We start from the raw sequence: 23237 nt of genomic DNA on the forward strand, positions 1-23237 counted from the left end.
ATTAAGTAAAATCTTGATGCATCGTAAGATTACTGAGTGTTTAAAGTTCCTGCAATTGATCAATAGTGACTTAGTTGGGATGTTCCGGAACAATTGACTCTAGAGCTGAGACGCACGATTCAGATAAATCACTAGTAACGTGCCTGTCCTTGTTCATACCCACACAACAGGCAAGTTTTTACAGCTATTAAGTCACTTAAACGTGATTTTTGATCCAGCCAATATGAACTCACAAATGCCTTTGCACTCCGTATATTTTTTGATCATCATTGTTGCAACAGTCTGTCAGAGCACTGGACACATTTTTCTCTGTTGATTTAGGGTGCATGACTACTGCAGTATACAAGAGCTTCCAACTGACTCAGGAAAATCCCTTGGTTCTCCCAACATGTTTAAACACTCAATTCAGGTTTAGTTTGACCTCACAGTTCCACACCGATATCTATTTTTGGACAGTTTGTGATCTGATGTTTGAAACAAATCTTGCACAGGCATTGGTTTTATGTGTTTCCTAGGGGAACATCTAACATCCTTTCTGAGATGAACTTTGAAAAGGGGGTTGTGTCAAAGTCAGCGTGCTTCAAAGTAGATCTCTGACCCTCTCCTCGCCACGGCCAGTCCACGTGAACTTCCTAAGACCATTTGTCCTCCCCCCCAACACACTCTCCTCCCTCATCATTCCCCAGAGTAGTAGAGATTGCAAGTATTTCTTGGCCTGGCTCTTAGTGGGCGTCCAATGATTGGCTCTTGAAATAAAAGAGCAATGCTCCATTTAGGGAGAGAAGGTCTGGGTGCAGGTTTACCCGATACCAGCTGCAAAGAAGGACATAGCGTCGTCGTCCTTGCAGTGCCGTGTTCCTTTTCATTTAACCTATTAATTGCTGAGTAGCTGACGTAGTCCTATAAAGATGCCAAGGGAAGTTGCACCCCTCATTTGCCCAGATTTCGCTCCACCCTCCCCCTACAAGTAACTGCTGTTACCTGTTTCTGAGGGATCTTCCCAGAGTTCCTTTATACATATGTAAGTCAATATACACGTGTGTTCTTCTAGTTCTTCCTTGACTTTTTTGCACAAACGGGAACCTTCTCTACAACTTGTTTTCTGCCTTGCTCTTTTCACTGGACCGTGTGTTGTGGTGACCTCAGCTTGTTAGTGGTAGGGAGCTCTGGTTCATTAGTATTCTGTGGTAGGGGTGGAGGGAACTTGGTTAAACCCGTTGTTCACTGCCGCTGTGGAGTCTGCGAGTGTCTGCTGGAGACATCCCCAGAGTGGCTTTGCTGGGGAATGAGCTGCCAGTCATCAGCGCCACAGTGCTGTCCGTGGGGCTCGGCCAGTGCACACAGCCACCAAGACACCAGAGAGTGCTGGCTCACCCAACCCTGGACTGCTGTTCACATCTCTGCCCAAGGCAGCTGCCCACGGAGGGCCTGGGGACACATGGCTCAGCTCTCATGCATGCTTTTAAAAAGACAGGGCAAGTTGGCATCTTAAGCTCATTGTTTTTTACACGAATTTGTCCTGTTCATGCTCCTTTTGAGTCAGGTGTTTAGTGAAAATGTTGCCCAGAAGCAGAGAGGTGTATCAAACCATCCACTGGGCATTGGAAGGCCCTTGGGCATCTGCAAGTACCCAGGGGAGGCACCAGAAGGAAGTGACTGTGTCTCTGGAACTTCAGAAGCCAACTGTTACACCCCTCTAGGATGGCAGCTACAAGCCCCGTGCCACACCCAGGATGGCAGCTACAGCCCGCCCCCCCCCACCACAGGATGGTAACTTTAACCCCTCCCAAGCAGCTACAACCTCCCCAGGATGGCAGCTATAACCTCCCCAGGATGGCAGCTACAACCTCCCCAGGATGGCAGCTACAACCTCCCCAGGATGGCAGCTACAACCTCTCCCAGGATGGCAGCTAAAACCCCCCAGGACAGCAGCTACAATCTCCCCAGGAAGGCAGCTACCACTGCCCCCAGGATGGCAGTTACAACCTCCTCCCCTAGGGTGGCAGCTACAACCCCCTCGAGGATGGCAGCTACAGGTCCCCCAGGAGGGCAGCTACAACTCCGATAGGATGACAGCTATAACCCCCCCACACAGGATGGCAGCTACAACCCCCTCAGGATGGCAGCTGTAACCCCCCAGGATGGTAGCTACAACACTGCTCCTCCCCCCAGGATGGCAGCTACAACCTCCTCCCTCAGGGTGGCAGCTACAACCCCCTCAAGCATGGCAGCTACAGGTCCCCCAGGAGGGCAACTACAACTCCCACAGGACAGCAGCTGCAACCCCCCCCCCACAGGATGGCAGCTACAACACTGCCCCCCCCAGGGTGGCAGCTACAACTCCCCCAGGATGGCAGCTACAACCCCCGCCCCCCCCAGGATGGCAGCTACAACTTTCCCCCCAGGGTGGCAGCCATGCGCCCCCCGGTCGGCAACTACAACCCCCCAAGATGGCAGCTACAACCACTGCAGGACGGTAGCAACAACCTCCGCCCACAGGGCAACTATCACTCCCCCCAAGATGTCCCAACCCTGCCCTTTCACTGCTGCAGTCCACCAGGGGCCAACTCCAGACGGACTGGGGTGCCTACGTGAATGATACTTGATGACTCAAAGTGGAGGCGGTGTCTGGGAAGGGAGAGGGGTCCAGACAGGTGGAGGGAGTCCAGGAGGCAGGGAGGCAGTGGCTTCTCCAGCTCCTCCTGTGCATTGGTGCCAGCTCTGTGTTCTCCCCACGGCACTGCCTGCTCCTGTCCGGTATCTGACAAGGCTGTCTTTCCAGCCCTATTGCCTTATCTGCACAAGCGTTTTTCTACATTTCACTAGCTGTCTAACACGGCTTTTCTTTTCCTGGTTTTGAAAAATCATCTTTTTGTCTTTCCTTTCTTTTTAACTGCATTTTGATTGTCTCCTCACCATGGTGGGGTCCTCACAGGAAAACTCCACTAACGCCACCTCTTTTGGGGGAAAGCCAGTGTAAACTGATAAGAATGTGGAACCACAGCATTTTGTTCAGAAAATTCACCATTACTTTCAGATACACAAAATAATTCAAATTAGGCTACAGGAGCCAAAGACTAACATGCGGATTGCCTGGAATATTATTAGTGTTCCCAAAGCATCCTCCTGTTTCTATTATTTCTATTTTCAACTTGCTTGGCAAAGCTTTTCCCATAAATAATGCAAAGGGATACTGCAGTCACAGCACGGAACTAACACGGGCCAGTGTCAGATGGACTGACAGGGTGGGAACAGATGGGTACACGGACCTGCAGTGCTCTTGAAGTCTGGCTGTTGCCTCCTTTGACTTCTCTTTTTTTTTTCTTTTTTCCTTCCCTTTCCCTTTCCCTTTCCTTTATTGCGGCACTATTCACAATAGCAAAGACTTGGAACCAACCCAAATGTCCATCAATGACATACTGGATTAAGAAAATGTGGCACATATACACCATGGAATACTATGCAGCCATAAAAAAGGATGGGTTCATGTCCTTTGTAGGGACATGAATGCAGCTGGAAACCATCATTCTGAGCAAACTATCGCAAAGACAGAAAACCAAACACCGCATGTGCTCACTCATAGGTGGGAATTGAACAATAACACTTGGACACAGGAAGGGGAACATCACACACGGGGCCTATTGTGGGGAGGAGGTAGGGGGGAGGGATAGCATTAGAAGATATACCTAATGTAAATGGTGAGTTAATGGGTGCAGCACACCAACATGTCACATGTATACATATGTAACAAACCTGCACGTATGCACATGTACCCTAGAACTTAAAGTATTAAAAAAAAAAAAAAAAAGACGGAGTCTCACTCCCTCGCCCAGGCTGGGGTGCAGTGGCGCCATCTCGGCTCACTGCAAGCTCCGCCTCCCGGGTTCCCGCCATTCTCCTGCCTCAGCCTCCCGAGTAGCTGGGACTACAGGCGCCCGCCATTGCATCTGGCTAATTTTTGTATTTTTAGTAGAGACGGGGTTTCACCGTGTTAGCCAGGATGGTCTCGATATCCTGACCTCATGATCCGCCTGCCTCGGCCTCCCATCATTTAACTTTTCTTATGTGCTGCGACCTCACACCTCTTACTCTGGGATACCCACAGCGTCTTTTAACAATGAGTTCCAGGCCCCACGCAGGCTCTTCTGGTCCTGGCAGGTAGAAATCTGGGGCTCAGTTAGTGTCCACTGGTTGTGTTACAGAAGACTGAGTCCCACTTCATATTTTAACAGCTTTGTTGTGGCATAATGTGTCCCGAGTTGGTTCCTGCTGGTGCCTTCCTGGTCTTGCTGACTTCGAGGATGAAGCCACCGACTTTGGAGGTGAGTGTTCAGCTCTTAAAGATGGTAGGGACCCAAAGAGTGGGCAGCGGCAAGGTTTATTGTGAAAAACGAAAGAACAAAGCTTCCACAGCCTGGAAGGGGCCCTGTGCGGGTTGCCACGCCTGGCTGGGGGGTGACCAGCTTTTACTTCCTTATTTGTCCTCGCTCATGTTCCGTTTCTGTCCTATCAGATTGCCCTTTTTTCAGTCCTCCCCACCATTGGCTACTTTTAGAATCTTGCTCATTGGTGCATTTTACAGAGTACTGATTGGTGCATTTTACAGAGCACTGATTGGTGTGTTTTACAGAGCGCTGATTGGTGCATTTTACAATCTTCTTGCTAGCTACAGAGCACTGATTGGTGCGTTTTTACAGAGTGCTGATTGATGCATCATTTTACAATCCCCCTTGCTAGGTACAGAGTGCTGATTGGTGCGTTTTTACAGAGCGTTGATTGGTGCATCTTACAATCCTCTTGTAAGACAGAAGGGTTCTCCAAGTCCCTGCTCAACTCAGGAAGTCCAGCTGGCTTCACCTCTCAATAATTTATTTGCATAAAATTCACTCATTCTAGGTGTCAATTCAGTGATTTTTAGTTTATTTGCAGAGTGTGCAGCCTTCTCCCCAGTCTAATTTCAGAGCATTTCCATTATCCTACAAGGATCCCTTATGCTTGTCAACCCCAGGCAACCTGTTCTGCTTCCTGTCTCTATGGATTTGCCTTTTCTGGACATTTCATGTTAATGGCACCATAGAATATGTGGTATTTGCTTCTGGCTTCTTTCACTGAGCAGAAAGTTTTCAAGTTTCATCCATGGTGTACAGAGCGAGACTCCATCTCAAAAAAAAAAAAGTCCTTTTTTCTTTTTTGCTGCATAGTATTCAATTGTATAGATATACCACGCTGTTCATTCATTCATCCATCCATGGACATTTGAATTTGTCTAGTTTGGGGCTATTGTGAATAATGTTCCTGTGAACATTTGCATACATTCATGTGTGGACATACGTTTTCACTTCTCTTGGGTAGAGTCCTGGGAGTGAAATCGCTGAGTCATATAGTAAATTGTTGATTTTTGTTTTTGAAAAAGGGTCTCACTTTCTCACCCAGGCTGGAGTGCAGTGCTGCAAACACAGCTGTCTGCACCCTCGACCTCCTGTGCTCAAGGGATCCTCCTGCTTCAGTCTCCTGAGAAGCTGACACTACAGGCCCATGCCACCATGCCCGGCTAATTTTTTTTTCTTTTTCTTTTTTTTTTTTTTTTGTAGAGATGGGATTTCACCATGTTGCCCAGGCTGGTCTCAAATTGCTAAGCTCAAGCAATTCTCCCACCTTTGCCTCCCAAAGTGCTGGGATTACAGGCATGGGCCACCACACCCAGCATTTGTTATCTTTTAAAGAAACTTCCAAACTATTTTCCATAGTGGCTGCACCATTTCACCTTCCCACCAGCAATGAATGATGCCTCCAGTTTCTTCACATCCTCACCAGCACTGGTTATTATCTGCCTTATGTACTGCATATATAGCTATCTCAGTGGGTGCGACATGAGAGCCATGTACTTTTAAGAATATCTGAAGAAAACATTACTTAGATGAAAGGATTGCTGTCACAGAGAAAGTTCTATGAATAGTTTATGGATTCTTACCAAATCCTTTCATTTATTTATTTGTCCATACGGCCATTCAACAAATGCTTCTTGGGCACAGGCTGGGTTCAGCGGTGAACAAGCTGGGGAACACCATCCCTAGTCTCTGGAGGCAGGTTATTCAACAGGAAATACTGTAAACAAACAAACAATCAAAAAAAGAACAAACAAAAAAACAAAGAAACCAGAATAGATCTTCCTGAGACAGGAGTATTTGCTGCGTGATGCCTCAGCCAGAGCGCAGCTGCGGCAGCTGATGAGGCCGGTGCTCACAGCATTAGATAAAGGGCAAAAGCCTGCCGCCTCCATCGCGGGCACACCAGGACATCTGGTACCTGTGTTCCTCTGCAGCTTGTGATTTCCAGCGGCTGCAGTCTTTCTTTGGAGGCAGAGCTCTTCCTTCACTTGAAGGAAGTTGCAGAGTCCTCAGTTGCAGAGCCCAAGACCCCCACGGTTCTGCCTGGGAACTTCGGTTGGGACAAAAAAAAAAAAAAAATTACTAACCTACATTTCATTTAGAATTGAGATGTAGCATTTCCTCTTCTTATACACGCAGGAAAAAACCCAGAGACGTATCGCTATTATGGGTGGCTGGTCGCCACTAAACACTGGTTATTTTCATGTCACTTTGCAGCTGTGGCCGATACTAGAAATTCTATTTCGCTCATCACTGCTTGACAATAACACACATTATCGGGCCCGCTGCAAAATCTTGTTATTGAGTTAATACAGAAGCACACGTATGATAACACATCGCAATGTTATTTTTAAAATATTTTGATAATTTTAATATTAGATGTTATCTTTGAAGTTTGAGTGTTTTACTTTTTGTGTTATGAAAGTATACCCTGAGAAGAGACCCAAGTCCAAATGGGTCCGAGGTGCAGAAAAGGTTAGGAGCCCTGGAATGACCAGTCTTCTTCTGGGACCACTCCCCTGCCTGCGGGAACCCCCGGGAGGACGCGGGTCCTTAGCTCAGGCCCTCACTTCATCCGCTGCGCTTCGGCTCTGCTTCCTCCCGGCTGCGGAAGCGCACCAGGCCTCCCCGCAGGCGCCTTCCGGCCCACCCCGGGCTCTTCGCCCTACCCAGTTCGGTGCGGAGCCGCGCGAGGTCTCTCTCTATCCGCCTACAGTCTCATTCTGTTTTGCAAAGTGCACGCCAAAAAGGACACGGCGCCGGCCCCGCGTGAAAGCACGAACGATGTCTCCGGCTGAACAGGAGCACAAATTGTTCCGAAGGTTGGTTGTGTTTTTTTTTTTTAGAGTAAATGTTGATAAGCTGCTGTTCTCACTTGGGAGCTGGTGCCTGTCTGCTGTGCTCGCGGGCTCTGAATTTTTAATTTTAAGATTAAAAATATTTAAATTTTAATTTAACTTCAAAATTGAAGTTAATGTTTTTAAAATTATTTTTTATTTCAAAAAATTATTTTTTTAAATTTCAAGTAAATTTTCTTCAAGTTTTAATTATGCAGTAAGAGTAAACTTCTAGTTACCTAAAATAGTTTTCCACGTGAACTTCATTCGCTTAACATAAAAGTTACGTTTCTTTCCTACAAAATACAATTGACCATGTTTACAAGGGTTCTCTCTCTCTTTTCCCTAAAAGTAATTTTAGTTCACAGCCAGAAAAAGGTCCTTCAGTTTAAGAAGGGAGGTAGGGGGGAGAGCATAAATTCCAGTCCCTAGAGAAATATGTGTGTCGAGGCACCTGAAAGTCACAGATGGGGGAAGTCGGTCCCCACCTGCGAAGGTGGGAGGTGAGGTCCGTAAGGCAGGGTTTCTCCCTCTGTTGTGTTCACTGCTGGTCCCCAGCACAGAGAGGCACTCCGTAAATAATTGTCCCCACACACACAGATACACACTCATATACACATACTACACACACACACCACATTCCACACACATACACACTACACTTACTCACACGTAAGAGCTGCTCTCTGCTGGCACGCAGGTCCCCGGACGGGGTAGGAGGAGACTCACGTGTTTTGGGGGCGCCCTCTCTAAGGCCAGTGGTCCCATAAGAGCGAGAGCGAGCAACGCTTTTCTTTTCTAATTTTAGGTAAATTTTCTTCAGGTTTTAGTTATTATGCAGTAAGAGTAAACTTCTAGTTACCTAAAATAGTTTTCAATGTGAACTTCATTAGCTTAAAATCACTGTTAACATTTCTTTCCTACAAGATACAATTGACCATGTTTACAAGGGAAAGTGATCTGGTAAAAGCTGGCTTTATTATGTGGGTTCTATAAATATGCAAACTCATTGCACATGTAATATTCTCTTTTAACAAATTGTACTAACTTGATTATCCCTTCGGGATTTTTTTTTTTTTTTTCTGAAATAATCTAGTCTATATAAAAACCCAATCTCTTCCTCGCATGTGCAAGAAAACTCAAGTGCGTATTAGGAAAGCTCTGTGTTTAATATACTGTGGCCAACACGATTATTTGGAACAGCATTTTTTGGTTAAATTGTGGGTGAAATGCTCTATCCCAAATGCAAACATGCGGTATTAGAGACCAGACCACAGAAATCCCGATCGTCAAACCGATCCGATGTGAGATTATTAGATTAACCTGGACCACAGATGGAGCTCTCAGTCTGCTGGGGGCCTGGTGCTATTCTGGGCACAGAGATGGGGCACAGAACCAAACAGACACATGCAGAGAAGTACATTCTACAGGGTTGGGAAGCTCAGTTCCCTGAGGAAAACGCAGCTGGTGAGGGGCATTCCTTGGCCTGAGTGGGTGGTTTAAAGAGTCTGCTCGGAAGACTTTTCCACTAGTCATCAACTGTGCCTCTGAAAATCACTGTAACTAAGAATCATCTAAAAAGGTGTCTGCACCTGAAGCCGGTAATGGCTTCTTCACCCTCTAACTGGAAACGAAAATGTGCAGCCTACAGCAGCACAGGCAGCTTATTTGCACAAAAGAGTGTAACATAAAACTGAGAAAGTCACTCTCATTATTTAAAAAAAAAAAAAAAAAGCATCCCTGAAAACTGTAACTTTCAAGTTAGTGAGATTCGGATCTCAGGATCATAGAAAGTGGGAAAATGACTGGTGGTGAGTCATTTGGATTTGTATGGGACACAAGAAGCCACTCTTAATCCACATGATTAGCCACACCGGAACCCTTAATTATCCTTCAAGCAGCAATGAAGGAACCAGGAGAAATGCCACTAGAAAATGAATTCTAATTAATTGTTCATCCAGATCCTTCTCTCTCTCTTTTCCCTAAAAATAATTTTAGTTCACAGCCAGAAAAAAGGGCAGGAGAGCAGTTTACAGTGGGGGGTGTAAACATCAATCTGTGGAGAAACATGCATGTTGAGGCAGCTTCAGAGTGAAAGCCACAAATGGAGGCAGTTGGTCCCCTCCTGTGAAGGTGGCATCATGGGAGGTGAGGTCCCCAGGGCAGCGTTCCCCCTCTCTTCTCTTCACTGCTGGTGAACAGGGTAGGTGCTCCATAAATAATTGTCCCTACACACATACGCATACACAGATACTCATACACATATACCACACACACAATTTCACACACACCACACATACCACACACACCCATACACATACACCACACACACACCCCCCACACACATTCCACACACCACACATACTACACACCACACACACTCATACACACACACCACACATACACACATTCCACACACACCACACACACTCATATACACACACCACACACACCCACACACCCACACCTACACCCCACATACCACACACACCCATACACATACACCATACATACCCCACACATACCCATCCACATACACACCACACATACACATACACCACACACCCCACGCATATTCCACACACCACACACATCACACATACACATACACCACACACACCCACACCACACACATTCCACACACCACACATACTACACACCACACACACTCATACACACACACCACACATACACCACACATTCCACACACATCACACACACTCATATACACACACCACACACACCCACACACACCCCCCACATACCACACACACCCATACACATACACCACACACACCCCACACGTTCCACACATACCCATCCACATACACACCACACATACACATACACCACACACCCCACACATATTCCACACACCACACATACACATACACCACACACCCACAGCACACACATTCCACACACCACACATACTACACACCACACTCATACACACACACCACACATACACCACACATTCCACACACACCACACACACTCATATACACACACCACACACACCCACACACCCCACATACCACACACTCCCATACACATACACCACACACACCCCACACATACCACACACACTTATACACACACACCACACATACATACACCAGCACCACACAGGCTCATACATACACCACATACAGACACATATTCCACAAACACCACGCACATTCACACCATATACACATTCACATACACACTTATACACACACCACACACATCTTGCACACACCACATACAAACTACATACATACACACCACACATCACCAACCCACACCACACACACATATATTACACACACACACCTCATATACCATAGACACATACACAACATATACACACCACACATCTCACACACACCATACACACCTCTCACATATCACACATACCACATATCACACCACACACATCACAGATACCACACACACCTTGCACACCTCGCACACAAATTACACACACATACACACCACACATACGGCACACATATCGTGTGCACACACACAAACACTCCACAAACACCACACATCACACACACCTCACACGCCATTCACACATACACCACACAGCTCACACATACCACAAACACCACACACACAGCTCACATACCACATACATACAGTGCACACATCACACACCACACACCACAAACATGCACCACACACACACCTCACATACCACACATCACACACACCATACATATACACTCCACACACATACCACATACATACACTCCACAAACACCAAACACACACCTCACACACACACCACACACAAACACATACACAGCACATGCACCTCACACAAAAACACATCACACAAACAGACATATATACGTGCATACCACACACACCAAACATCACATACACAAATGCACATACACAGCACATATACCACACACACGCAAACCGCACACCACACACACACCAAACATACAAACTTGACACACACTACCCACACACCACACACCACACACACACAGACACATGCACACACACTTCTCTTCTATCCCAAGGAGTGCAATTACTTGTTCACTGACTGATTTTCTTTCTAAAAATCCTCATTGAGGATTTCTGGTAAATAAAATTCTCCACCTCTAAATTTTTTAGCATTTAGGCTGTTTCTAAACTGTTGCTCTTATAATGTCACGGTGAACATTCTTGTGCACAAAACATTAACCTGCCACCTTACCTGGCTTAGCCGAGTGTGGGATCAGTGGTTGCAGTTACCATCTTTGTGTGGTGCCAGTGTGATCCTATCTGCTTTTCTCGTTCTCTGTGTCTTACCTTTATTTATCTTTGTTTTGTTTTGGTTTTTGATACTGTTTTGCTTTTCTCGAACTCAAGGTGATTTTCTTCTCACAATCTACCTCCACAGATGGAAGCCAGGGGAACAAAGTTTCGTGTTTCACCGGAAGCCCCTCCTTTCTCCCCCTAACTCGGCTTCAAGCGCAGCCAAGTAATAAAGCCCTCACACAAGGTCACTGGTCTTGGTGACCGTGTGCATGAATTCACATGTGCAGAAGAAAAGTAAAACACTTTTCCTGCACTTTCCTCCTACCATGAAATTAAATTATTGAACTTCTGAAGGCGACTTCTCTTGCACCAAGTAAAAATCTCTGCATTCGTTTTCATTTGGATTAAAAAGTAGGACACCAGTACTGATGTGGGATGAAATGGGGTGCATGTTGGGTGCCGGTGCTCTGTCAGAAGTTAATCCTTCAGAGAGTTCCACTGCCAAATGCCAGGTGACCATCCACCAAAGCCAGACACTACAGTGGTGAGGACGGATTTCAATCAGTAACTTTTTTTTTTTTGAGACAGAGTCTTACTCTGTCGCCCAGGCCAGGCTGGAATGCAGTAACACAATCCTGGCTCACTGCAACCTCCGCCTCCTGGGTTCAAGGGATTCTCCTGCCTCAGCCTAGTTCCTAAGTAGCTGGGATTACAGGTGTACGCCACCACACCCAGTTAATTTTTGACTTTTTAGTAGAGGCGGGGTTTCACCGTGTTGGCCAGGCTGGTCTCAAATACCCGACCTCAGGTGATCCACCTGCCTCCGCCTCCCAAAGTGCTGGGATTACAGGCATGAGCCACCGCACCTGGCCTTAATCAGTAACTATTGGCAATAGGAGAAAGTCCATCATGAACTCATCAATCTGAACAGAAGTGACCAGGCATTTTAAAGGGAGGATGAGGGACTAGGGAGTGTGTGAGTGGGGGCTCAGTGGAGCCAGGGAAGTGAAAAAGTACAGAGTTGGGAAGGTGGCTTTGGTCCATGTGAAACCCATGGATTTGCTAACTAACTGACACGTATCAAGATTAGACTCCTGTCCGCCCGCAGAGGCTGGGAGACCCTGCTTGAGGGCCCTACCTTCAGGCGTTGGCTGGAGTAAACTAAATTCTTTTGGCAGCCTTGAGTTTTCCTAGGCAGGCACATTATGGGGGCTAGGGATATAGTGTGAGCTATTAGAAACTATGTTAGAGTTTGTTGGGGCCTGGTTGAGAAGGGGCTCAAAAGAGGCTGTTTAGAGTTTGGCCAGGGAAGAATTTTTGTCACTTGCCTGAGGCCAAAAAGATTGATTAAAAATACAAAAAAAAAAAAAAAAAAAAAAAAAGGCGGGTCACTGTTAGTTAATCAGAAATATTAAGGTCAGAAATATTCAAAGAGATAATGAAGGGGTCCATGTTTTGATAAAAGGCCATGAAAAGTCAAGCCACAACTGGTCCACACCAAACTTGGCAGATAGGCGTCTAGAGCAGCAGCTCCCAGGATGAATAGCCACCGTGGGAATATTAAATGCACCTTTCAGAAATTGAAAGAGCAAGTCAGAAAAAATATCTGCAAACATTTCATTCTGAAGGACACAATCCCTCAGCTTGGTCTAATTAGGCAGACTGATAACCTTGGTTCATACACATAGTATCAAGTTTTTCTTATAGCACATTTTTAGTAATCAATCATGTACTTAACAACGAAATAAGTCTTATTAAAATCCCCAAAGTAGAAGTTTTACAAACTGTTTTTGCTGATCATAATTCCATAAATCGTTTTGTTGTTGTTGAGACAGGTCTTGCCCTGTCACCCAGGCTGGAGTGCAGTGGCATGTCGGCTCACTGTAACCTCTGCCTCCCAGGTTCAAGGAATTCTCATGCCTCAGTCTCTCCAGTAGCTGGGATTACAGGCACGCACCACCACCCCTGGCTATTTTTTTTTGTATTTTTAGTAGAGACAGGGTTTCACCATGTTGGCCAGGCTGGTCTTGAACTCCTGGCCTCAGGTGATCCCCCGACCTTGGCCTCCCAAAGGGTTGGGATTACAGGCGTGAGCCACCACGCCTGGCCCGTAAATCTTAATATGACTAGAAAAATAACTACTTCCAGCCAAGTGCAGTGGCTCACGCCTGTAATCCCAGCACTTTGGGAGGTTGAGATGGGTGGATCACCTGAGGCCAGGAGTTCAAGATCAGCCTGGTCAACATGGCAAAACCCTGTCTCTCCTAAATATACAAAAATTAGCCACGTGTGGTGGCAGGGAGAGTGAAGCAGGAGAATTCCTTGAACCTGGGAGGTGGAAGTTGCAGTGAGACGAGATTGCACCACTGTTCTCTGGCATGGGCAACAGAGCAAGACTTCACCTCAAAAAAATAACTACTTGAACACTTTTCTAGGTAAACCCTGGATCAAAGAAAAAATCAAAATCAAATGTCAAGGTATCTAGAAATTAATGAAAGAAGAATACAATTATGGGAGGTTGCTAAAGCTGCATTCTAAGGAAAAGTTGGAGCTTAACTACTACTGTTATTTAAAATCAATAAAAAGAGCAAGTACAATTTACATTCACAAACAGGAAAGAGCCCCAACCCCCATCGTCCTGTTCACACTGCTGTGACACTGGCTTTCAGAGCCCTCAGAGCTTCCTCAATTCTTAATTCTTTTCTCCTCTGCAATCCACTCCTGTTCTTTCTTCCCTCTGATGTCCTCACTCAGGCCTCGTCTTCAACCTTTTCCTTTCTGAGTGTTCTACCTCTGCTAGTAACTTGTTAAATGAATAGTAAACTGATTTTTTTTTTCATTATTTTCTGACATTAAAAGTGATAAAGAACTGATTTCCTGGTAACTTTAGCAAGATGGTGGAATAGGAGTTCCCCTTCTTGTATCCCCCACAGCAACAACAATTTTACAGCCATCCACAGACAAAATGCCTGTGTGCGAGCTCTGGGATCCAGGTAGGAGGTTCCAAAACCCTGGTGGAGGCCATGACCAAGGAAGGCCATTTTGAGAAAGCAGGTTCACTGACTGTAGCAGTCCCAGGTGGCCAGGCTCACTGACTGTGGTCCCCGCTACAGACCTGGAAACAGCCCATTCCCCTGTGGACTCAGCTACAGCCCCATTTGGCCTTGGTCCTGCCACCAACATGATCCACCAAAGGCCCATGCTCACCCATGCCTCATGCAACATATCCAATGACTGAAGTTTGACCGCCAGTCCTGAAATAGTGCTGAAACAAGCTCCAGCCCCTTTCAACCATGACTTGAGAGTGGTTCTGCTCACCGAGGGCATCAGATGGAGATATACCCAACTGGGACCCTGGACCTCAGTCCAACTGGAGATAATGAAGTGACCCTGTGACCCAGCCCCAATTCTGCTAAGCCATGATTTAGGGGCAGTCCTGACCACCAAGGAACCCAGCAAGAGGGACATACATGTCCATACCCCTGGAGGCAGACTTGCAGACCTCAGTTTCTGCTGTAGACTCTGAAGCAGACTTGTGACTTAGTTCTAGCCCCACTTAGCCATAGCCCAGAGTCAGTCCTCCCCACCCAGGGACTTTCCCAGTGACCCAATAGGAGACCTCTCAGGGATCTGGCAGAGGCCACACTCATCCACACACATGGTAACAGGCCCACTGTTTGCAGACCCAACTGAGCACTCTGAAGTGGATTATTGTCTTAGTGCCAGACCTACTGCCCAATGTTCTAGAGGCAGTTCCATCTGCCCAGGGACTAGGTTGAATTATCACCCACCTGAATGTCTGGTAACAGGCCTACCAATGATGGACCCCATGCAGACCCAGGAACAGCCACATAACCTGGCCCCAAAGCCACTCAACTGTGATCCCAGAAACAATCCCATTGGTCTGGATAGCAGCAGAAGGTCTTTGCCTGCAAAACCAGCCTGTAAAGACTAGAAGAAGGGTTTGCTCCTTCAAATGTGCAAACACCAATGCAAGGCTACGTGGAGCACAAAGAGTCAGGCAGACATGACACTACCAAAGGAAACTAATAAAGCTCCAGTAGCAGACCCCAAAGAAATGGAGGTCTACAAATTGCTTGATGAAGAACTCAAAATGAAGTCAGGCCTCTGTACCTGTGGGTTCTGCATCCATGGATTCAATCAACCATGGATCGATTTTTGTGTCTCTAACTGCACACAGATAGGCTTTTTGTTGTCATTATTCCCTAAACAATACAGTATAACAACTATTTGCATAAAATTACACTGTGTTAGGTATTATAAGTAATCTAAGATGATTTAAAGTATACAGGAGGATGTACATAGATTATATACAAATACTATGCCATTTTATATCAGAGACTTCAGCACTCACAGATTTTCATATCCATGGGAGGTCCTGGAACCAGTCTCCCATGGATACTGAGGGACAACTACACTCATTTTAAAGAAGCTTGATGAGATATAAGAGGACACAGACAGCTAAACAAAATCAGAAAAACAATGCATGAATAAAATAAGATTAATGGAGAAAAAAGAATCAAATTCTGGAGCTGAAGAATACAATGGCAGAACTAAGAAATTCAATAGAGAGCTTCAGCAGCAGATTTTATTATGCAGAAGAGTCAGTGAACTCAAAGACAGGTCATTTGAAATTAGCCAGTTAGAGGAATAGAAAGAAAAAAATAATGAAAAAGAATGAAGAAAGTATACAATGCCTATAAGACACCATCAAACAAATGAATATATTCATTTGAGGACTTCTAGGTGGAGGAAAGAAAGGAAATTAAAGCCTATTTAAAGAAATAATGGCTGAAGGTTTCTCAAATCTTGGGAGGAATACGGACATCTGGATTCATGTTTAAAAATAAAATGTTTGGAAGGCTGAGGTGGGTGGATCACTTGAGGTCAGGAGTTCAAGACCAGCCTGGCCAACATGGTGAAACCCTGTCTCCACTAAAAATACAAAATTAGCCAGGTGTGGTGGCTCATGACTGTAATTCCAGCTCCTTGGAGGCTGAGGTGGGAGAATCGCTTGAACCCAGGAGACAGAGGTTGCAGTGAGCTGACATTGTGCCACTTCCCTCCAGCCTGGGTGACAGAGTGAAACTCCATCTCAAATAAACAAACAAACAAACAAATAAACAAACAGTCATTAAACTCACCAAGAAAAAAAGAGGACTGAAATAAATTAAATTATAAGTAAAAGAGGAGACACTACAACTGATACCACAGAAATATAAAGGATCATAAGAGATTATAATGAATATGTATATACCAACAAATCAAATAAGAAATTGATAAATTTCTAGGCACAAACAACCTACTAAGGCTGAAGCATACAGCAGTAGAAAATCTGAACAGATCAATAATGAGTAACAAGAATTTTATTACTAAATTTAATTAATGAAGTAATAAAATGTTTCACATTAAAGAAAAGCCTAGGACTGGCTGGGCGCAGTGGCTCATGCCTATAATCCCAGCATTTTGGGAGGCTAAGGTGGGCAGATCACGAGTTCAGGAGATTGAGACCATCCTGGCTAACATGCTGAAACCCCGTCTCTACTAAAAATACAAAAAAAAATTAGCCTGGCGTGTTGACGGGTGTCTGCAGTCCCAGCTACTCAGGAGGCTGAGGCAGGAGAATGGCATGAACCCGGGAGGTGGAGCTTGCAGTGAGCCGAGATTGCACCACAGGACTCCAGCCTGGGTAACAGAGTGAGACTCCATCTCAAAAAAACAAAAAAAACAAAAAAAAAAAAGGAAAAAAAAAAAAAGGAAAAAAGAAAAGAAAAGCAAAGCCTAAGACCAAATGGTTTCACAGATGAATTCTACCAAACATTTAAAGAAGCATTGTTGCCAATTCTTCTCAAACTCTTCCAAAAATTGAAGAGGTAAGAACACTTCTAAACTGATTTTACATTGCCAGCTTTATCCTCATACCAAAGCCAGATAAGGACATTACAAGAAAAGATAATTACAGGTCACTATTTTTGATAAGTGTAGATTTTTTAAATCTTCAAGAAAATGCTAACAAACCACTTTCAAAGCACATTAAAATGATCATACAAACTGAGCGTGGTGGCTCACATCTGTAATCCCAGCAGAGGTGGGTGGATCACGAGGTCAGGAGTTCAGACTAGTCTGGCCAAGATGGTGAAACCCCATCTTTACTAAAAATACAAAAATTAGCCAGGTGTAGTGGTGGGCGCCTATGGACCCAGCTACTTGGGAGGCTGAGGCAAAGAATTGCTTGAATCCTGGAGGCAGAGGTTGCAGTGAGCCGAGATCACACCACTGCACTCAGCCTGGACAGAGTGAGACTCTGTCTCAAAAAAAAAAAAAAAAAAAAAAAAAAAAAGGATTATACACAATGATCAAGTGGAATTTTTCCCTGGGATATAAGGATAGTTCAACATATGCAAATCAACAAATGTGATACACTACATTAAGAGGATGAAGGACAAAAACCATATGATCATCTTAATGGATGCAGAAAAGATGTTCAACAAAATTCAACATCATTTCATGATTTTAAAAAACTCTCAAAAATGAGGTGGAAGAAATGTGCCTCAACACAATAAAAGCCATATGCCATAAGCTCATAACTAACATCATGTTCAATAATGAAAAGTTGAAAGTTTTTACTCTCAGGTTAGGAACAAGAAAGGATAATTTTCATTACTATTTAACACAGTTCTGGAAGTCTTAGCCAGAACTAGGAAAAGGAAATAAAAGGCACCCAAATCAGAAAGGAAGAGGTTCACTGTCTGTGTTTGTAGATGACGTGATCTTATATATGGAAAACCCTAAAGACCCCACCAGAAAATGGCTAGAACTAATTAATTCAGTAAAATTGTAGGATACAAAATTAACATACAGAAATCTGTTGCATTTCTATACACAACCAACCAACTATCCAAAAAGAAATTAAGAAAATAATCCCATTTACAATTTCATAAAAAATCCAAAATATGTAAGAATAAGTTTAATCAAGTAGGTAAGAGATCTGTACACTGAAAACTATAAGACAATGATGAAAGAAATTTTGAAGACAAAACATATGCCATGTTCATGGGTTGGAGTGATTAATACTGTTCAAATATCCATAGTGATATGTGAATTAAATGCAATCACTATCAAAGTTCCAATGGTATTTTTCACAGATATAGAAAAAATTCATATGGAACCACAAAAGACTCCAAATAGCCAAAGAAGTCTTGAGTAAGAATAACAAAGCTGGAGGCACCAAATTTCCTTATTTGAAACTATATTATGAAGCTATAGTAATCAAAACAGTACAATACTGGCTTAAAAACAGACACATAGACAAATGGAACAGAATACAGATCCCACAAATAAACTCCAGTATATATGGTCAACTAATCTTTGACAATAATGCCAAGAATACACAATGGGAGAAAGGACAGTCTCTTTAATGAATGGTGTTGAGAAAATGGATAACCACATGAACCCTTATCTTACATCACACACAAATATTAACTGAAAATGATTCAAGTGTAAAACCCAGAACCTTAACACTCCTAGAAGAAAACACAGAAACAATCTTCTTGACATTGGTGTTGTCAATGATTATTTGAATATGACACCAAAATCTTAGACAACAAAATAATAAATAAGTGGGACTAGATTACACTAAAAAGCTTCTGCACAGCAAAGGAAACAATAAAATGAAAAGACAACCTACAGAATGGGAAAAAATATTTGCAAACCATATATCTGTTAAGGGGTTAATATTCAGAACATATAGGGACCTCACACATCTCAATAGCAAAGCAAGGAACAAAGCAATGTAATTGAAAGATGGACAAAGGGTCTAACAGACATTTCTCCAAAACAACCATACAATGGCCAACAGGTATGTGAAAAGATACTAAGACTCACTAACCATCAGTGAAATGTAAATCAAAACCATAATGAGTACCAGCTCATATCCGTTAGACTTGTTGTCAACATGATAACAAGTTGATAAGATGATATCAACAACATGATAATATTGATAACATGTTGATAACAAGTCTTGGTTTTTTCCAAAAGTCAAATTGATAAGTTTTTTTCAAAGAGTCAAATGATAACAAGTGTTTGTGAGGGTGTAGAGAATAGGGTGCCCTTGTACACTGTTGGTGGGAATATAAATCGGTATAGCCATTTTGGAAAAGAATATGGAGGTCCCTCAACAATTAAAAATAGAACTATCATATGATCCAGGACCCCTACTTCTGGGTACATATCCAAAGGAATTGAAAGTACCTCAAAGAGGGAGCTACACTTCCATATTCATTGCAGCATTATGAACCACCTAAGTGTGATGGATAAATGGATTAAAAACATGTAGTATATATACACAAGGGCATGTTATTTGGCCATAAAAATAAGGAACTAGCTGGGTATGGTGGCTCATGCCTATAATCCCAGCATTTTGGGAGTTCTAAGCGGGTGGATTGCTTGAGATCAGGAGTTCTAGACCAACGTGGGGAGCATGGTGAAACCCTATCTCTACAAAAATACAAAAATTAGCCGTGTGTTTGTGTGCACCTGTAATCCCAGCTACTCAGGAGGCTGAGGTGGGAGGATTGCCTGAGCCCAGGGAGGTTAAGACTACAGTGAGCCGCGATCCTGCCACTGTATTTTAGCCTGGGGGACAGAGTGAGACCCTATCTCAAAATAAACAAATTAGGAGGTACTGCCATTTATGACAACATAGATGAATCTATAGGATATGATAAGTGAAATAAGCCAGATGCAGAAAGACAAATACCACAGGATCTTGCCTATATGTGGAATCTTAATAAGTTGAACTCATAGAAGTAGAGAGTAGGTAGTGCTATGTTTAACAGGGATGGGGTGTGACATGTGTGACAGGGAATGGGGAGATGTTGGTCAAAGAGTACACACTTACTGTTATAAAATGAGTAAGTTCTGGAGACCTAAGGTAGAGCATGGTGACTATAGTTAATGATACTATGCTGTATACTTGAAATGTGCTAAGAGTATCAATCTCAAAGGTTCTAACCACTCACAAAAAGGCAACTATGTGAGGAGATGGGTGTGCTGATTAGCTTGTTTGTGGTAATCATTTCACAGTGCGTACATTTACCAAATCATCACATTGTACATCTTGAACATGCACAATTTTCATTATTCAATTATACCTCAATAAAGCTGGTGAAAAATAAGAAAAATAACTGACTTATTTAATTTCTTCCCTAGTGAGAAAATCAGACTTAACTCCCACTGTCCATGGGCAATTATTCAACAATGTTCTATTTTGGGTGTGCATTGCCTGCTACTGGCTCGTCTGCCACCCCTCTCTGGCATCACCCTCCTTGTTTATTGGCACTTCCACAGCAAAGAAGGAAGGGAATTTTAAAACAGCAATGCCCAGACAAGTCTGTTTTATTTTTCTCCCCCTTTTTTGGCTGAGGTAAGTCTGTAGTGATTGATTCTCAATGGTTTTTTTTTTCTTTTTAGTGATTCTAAGATTCTCCAACTTGACAATAGGAGTGTGTACAGCTCTTGCTAACATCATGTTGGTTCTTTCTCTTTTTGACCCAGTGTATGACCCTAGAGAAAACTCTTAACTTCTCTGAGCCTCTATTGCTGAAACAATCAATTAAGTAATACTTAGAGGAATAACCCTCAGAGCTTTAAACACAAGTCTGGAGTCTAAGAAAATTGGAGCCTCTGAGCTAAATGTTGTCCTTCCTTTCCTTCCTTGTACAAACTCAGAATTCTAAGTCAGGATTACTCCTTTTTTTCTTTTTCAGACGGAGTCTTGCTCTGTCACCAGGCTGGAGTACAATGGCGCAATCTTGGCTCACTGCAGCCTCTGCCTCCTGGGTTCAAGCGATTCTCCTGCCTCAGCCTCCCAAGTAGCTGGGACTACAGGCGCTCACTACCACTCTCGGTTAATTTTTGTATTTTTAGTAGAGACGGAGATTTGCCATGTTGGCCAGGCTGGTCTCGAACTCCTGGCCTCAAGTGATTTGCCCGCCTCAGCCTCCCAAAGTGCTGGGATTATAGGCGTGAACCACCATGCCCGGCCAGGATGACTCTTACAAGTTCTGAGAGTGGGAAAAAACACACTCAAAGGGTTTTTTTGTTTTTGTTTTAAAATTATATCACTCAACAATAATCAACTCAGAAGACTTCCGTGACCAAATGTGTGGGGATTTTTTTCCCCCCACACACCAAGAAAGCAACAGATTCTACAAGGGACAGCAGTTAGGTATCCTCCAATTCAGTTCTGACACTGTCTACCTGGAGAGAGCGTCAGATCCCACAAGGCTCATTCCTGCAGGACTGCACCTCCTTCAGATGCCGGTCCCCAGTCCCGTCTCCAGAACTGACTGACCAGCTTCAAGGTGAGGGTCCCACAACCCCCTCTTTGGGTTTGATTAACTTGCTTGAGTAGCTCACAGAATTCAGGAAAACACTTACTCTACTGGTTTGCTGTAAAGGATATTACAAAGGATATAGATGAAGAGATGCATGGGGCGAGGTATGGGGGATGCGGAGGGTGAGGGGCAGAGCTTCCATGCCCTCCCCGGGTGTGCCACCCTCTGGGGGCCTCCATATGTTCAGCTCTCCAGAAGCTTCCAAATCCTGTTCTCTTGAGCCTTTTTATGGGGACTTTATCGGATAGGCATGATTGACAACCATGGAGAAATGTGATTGGACAAAAAGCCTATGATCTAATACTGATAGACTAAGCAGGAAACCCCACAAGGCCTGCGTGTTCAGATCCTTCTTGGCCTTTCTGAGCAACCGTCCTTCCCCCAGGGTATCAGCTAGGACTTCTCCAAAATGGCGGTCTTATGACCCACAATTGGAAAGGGAGGTTAAAGAATTTCTTTATGGCCAACTCCATGACAGACAAGTGGGAGAAGAATCCTGCCTGGGAGAGAAAAAGCAGCAGGTGGAAGGAGGGTAGGCGAAGGTCAAGGGACTGTTTTGTGAGGCCTAAAGCACCCCAACATTATAATAAGGGTTATGAGAGTCATGAGCCAGGAGTGAAATGTGGATGAAAACCAACATATATATAGCATAATGTCACAATTACTGACTCCATTTTTTACTTTTATAGGTTATTCAAGTTTACTCTCTCTCTTTGAGTCAGTTTTGGTCATTTGTGGCTTTCATCTAAGTTGTCTAATTTGTAGTACAAAGTAACCTTTACTCCTGATTTTTCTAAGGTCTAAAACTAACTACCTACAAATTACTATTGACAGATTACCATAAACTCAGCGGCTTAATAAGAGGCATGATTGACAACTGTGTGGAAATGTGATTGGAAACAAGACCATGGTCTAATAATGACAGACTGGGAGGGAACCCCGGGCAAGGCCTGTGTGTTCAGATTCTTCTTGGCCTCTCTCTGTGGCACTCTTTCCCCTAGGGTAGGAGGCAGGACCCTTCTGAAATGGGGGCTGTGTGAGCCACAGTCAGACAAGGTAGGGTAGAGAATTTCTTTCTGGAAAGGCAGGCAAAGATTAGAGGCCTAGTCGGTGAAAGGAGAGCAGGAGGTCAGAGAGAGAGAGATTCTGTTTGCTGAGGCTTGCTTTTGAGGCCTTAAGTGCTCTAACACTACTGCAAGAGCTAGGGCAGTTATGAGCCGGGAACTGTGCAGTAAACACGGGATGAATTTGCGGAGATAAACACAGGACATTCTAGAATTACATAATCCGACCTCAGCCTCCCCAAAATCCTGACAGGGAGGAGGTACTGTTCCTACTTTTCCCCTGGG

General features: G+C 44.2%; 1 long non-coding RNA gene across 1 annotated transcript; it reads right to left on the reverse strand.

Moving 5' to 3' along the window:
• Positions 1 to 5986: 5986 nt before the first annotated feature.
• Positions 5987 to 21997, reverse strand: LOC105498834 (uncharacterized). The gene is made up of 3 exons (XR_011613022.1): positions 21932 to 21997; positions 6307 to 6438; positions 5987 to 6105 (listed from the first exon to the last, which is right to left on the reverse strand). It is a non-coding gene; the product is annotated as an uncharacterized lncRNA (long non-coding RNA).
• Between the last annotated feature and the right edge of the window lie 1240 nt (positions 21998 to 23237).

Source organism: Macaca nemestrina, chromosome 14 (assembly GCF_043159975.1).
Source record: "Macaca nemestrina isolate mMacNem1 chromosome 14, mMacNem.hap1, whole genome shotgun sequence".
In the NCBI taxonomy this organism is placed as follows: Eukaryota; Metazoa; Chordata; class Mammalia; order Primates; family Cercopithecidae; genus Macaca; species Macaca nemestrina.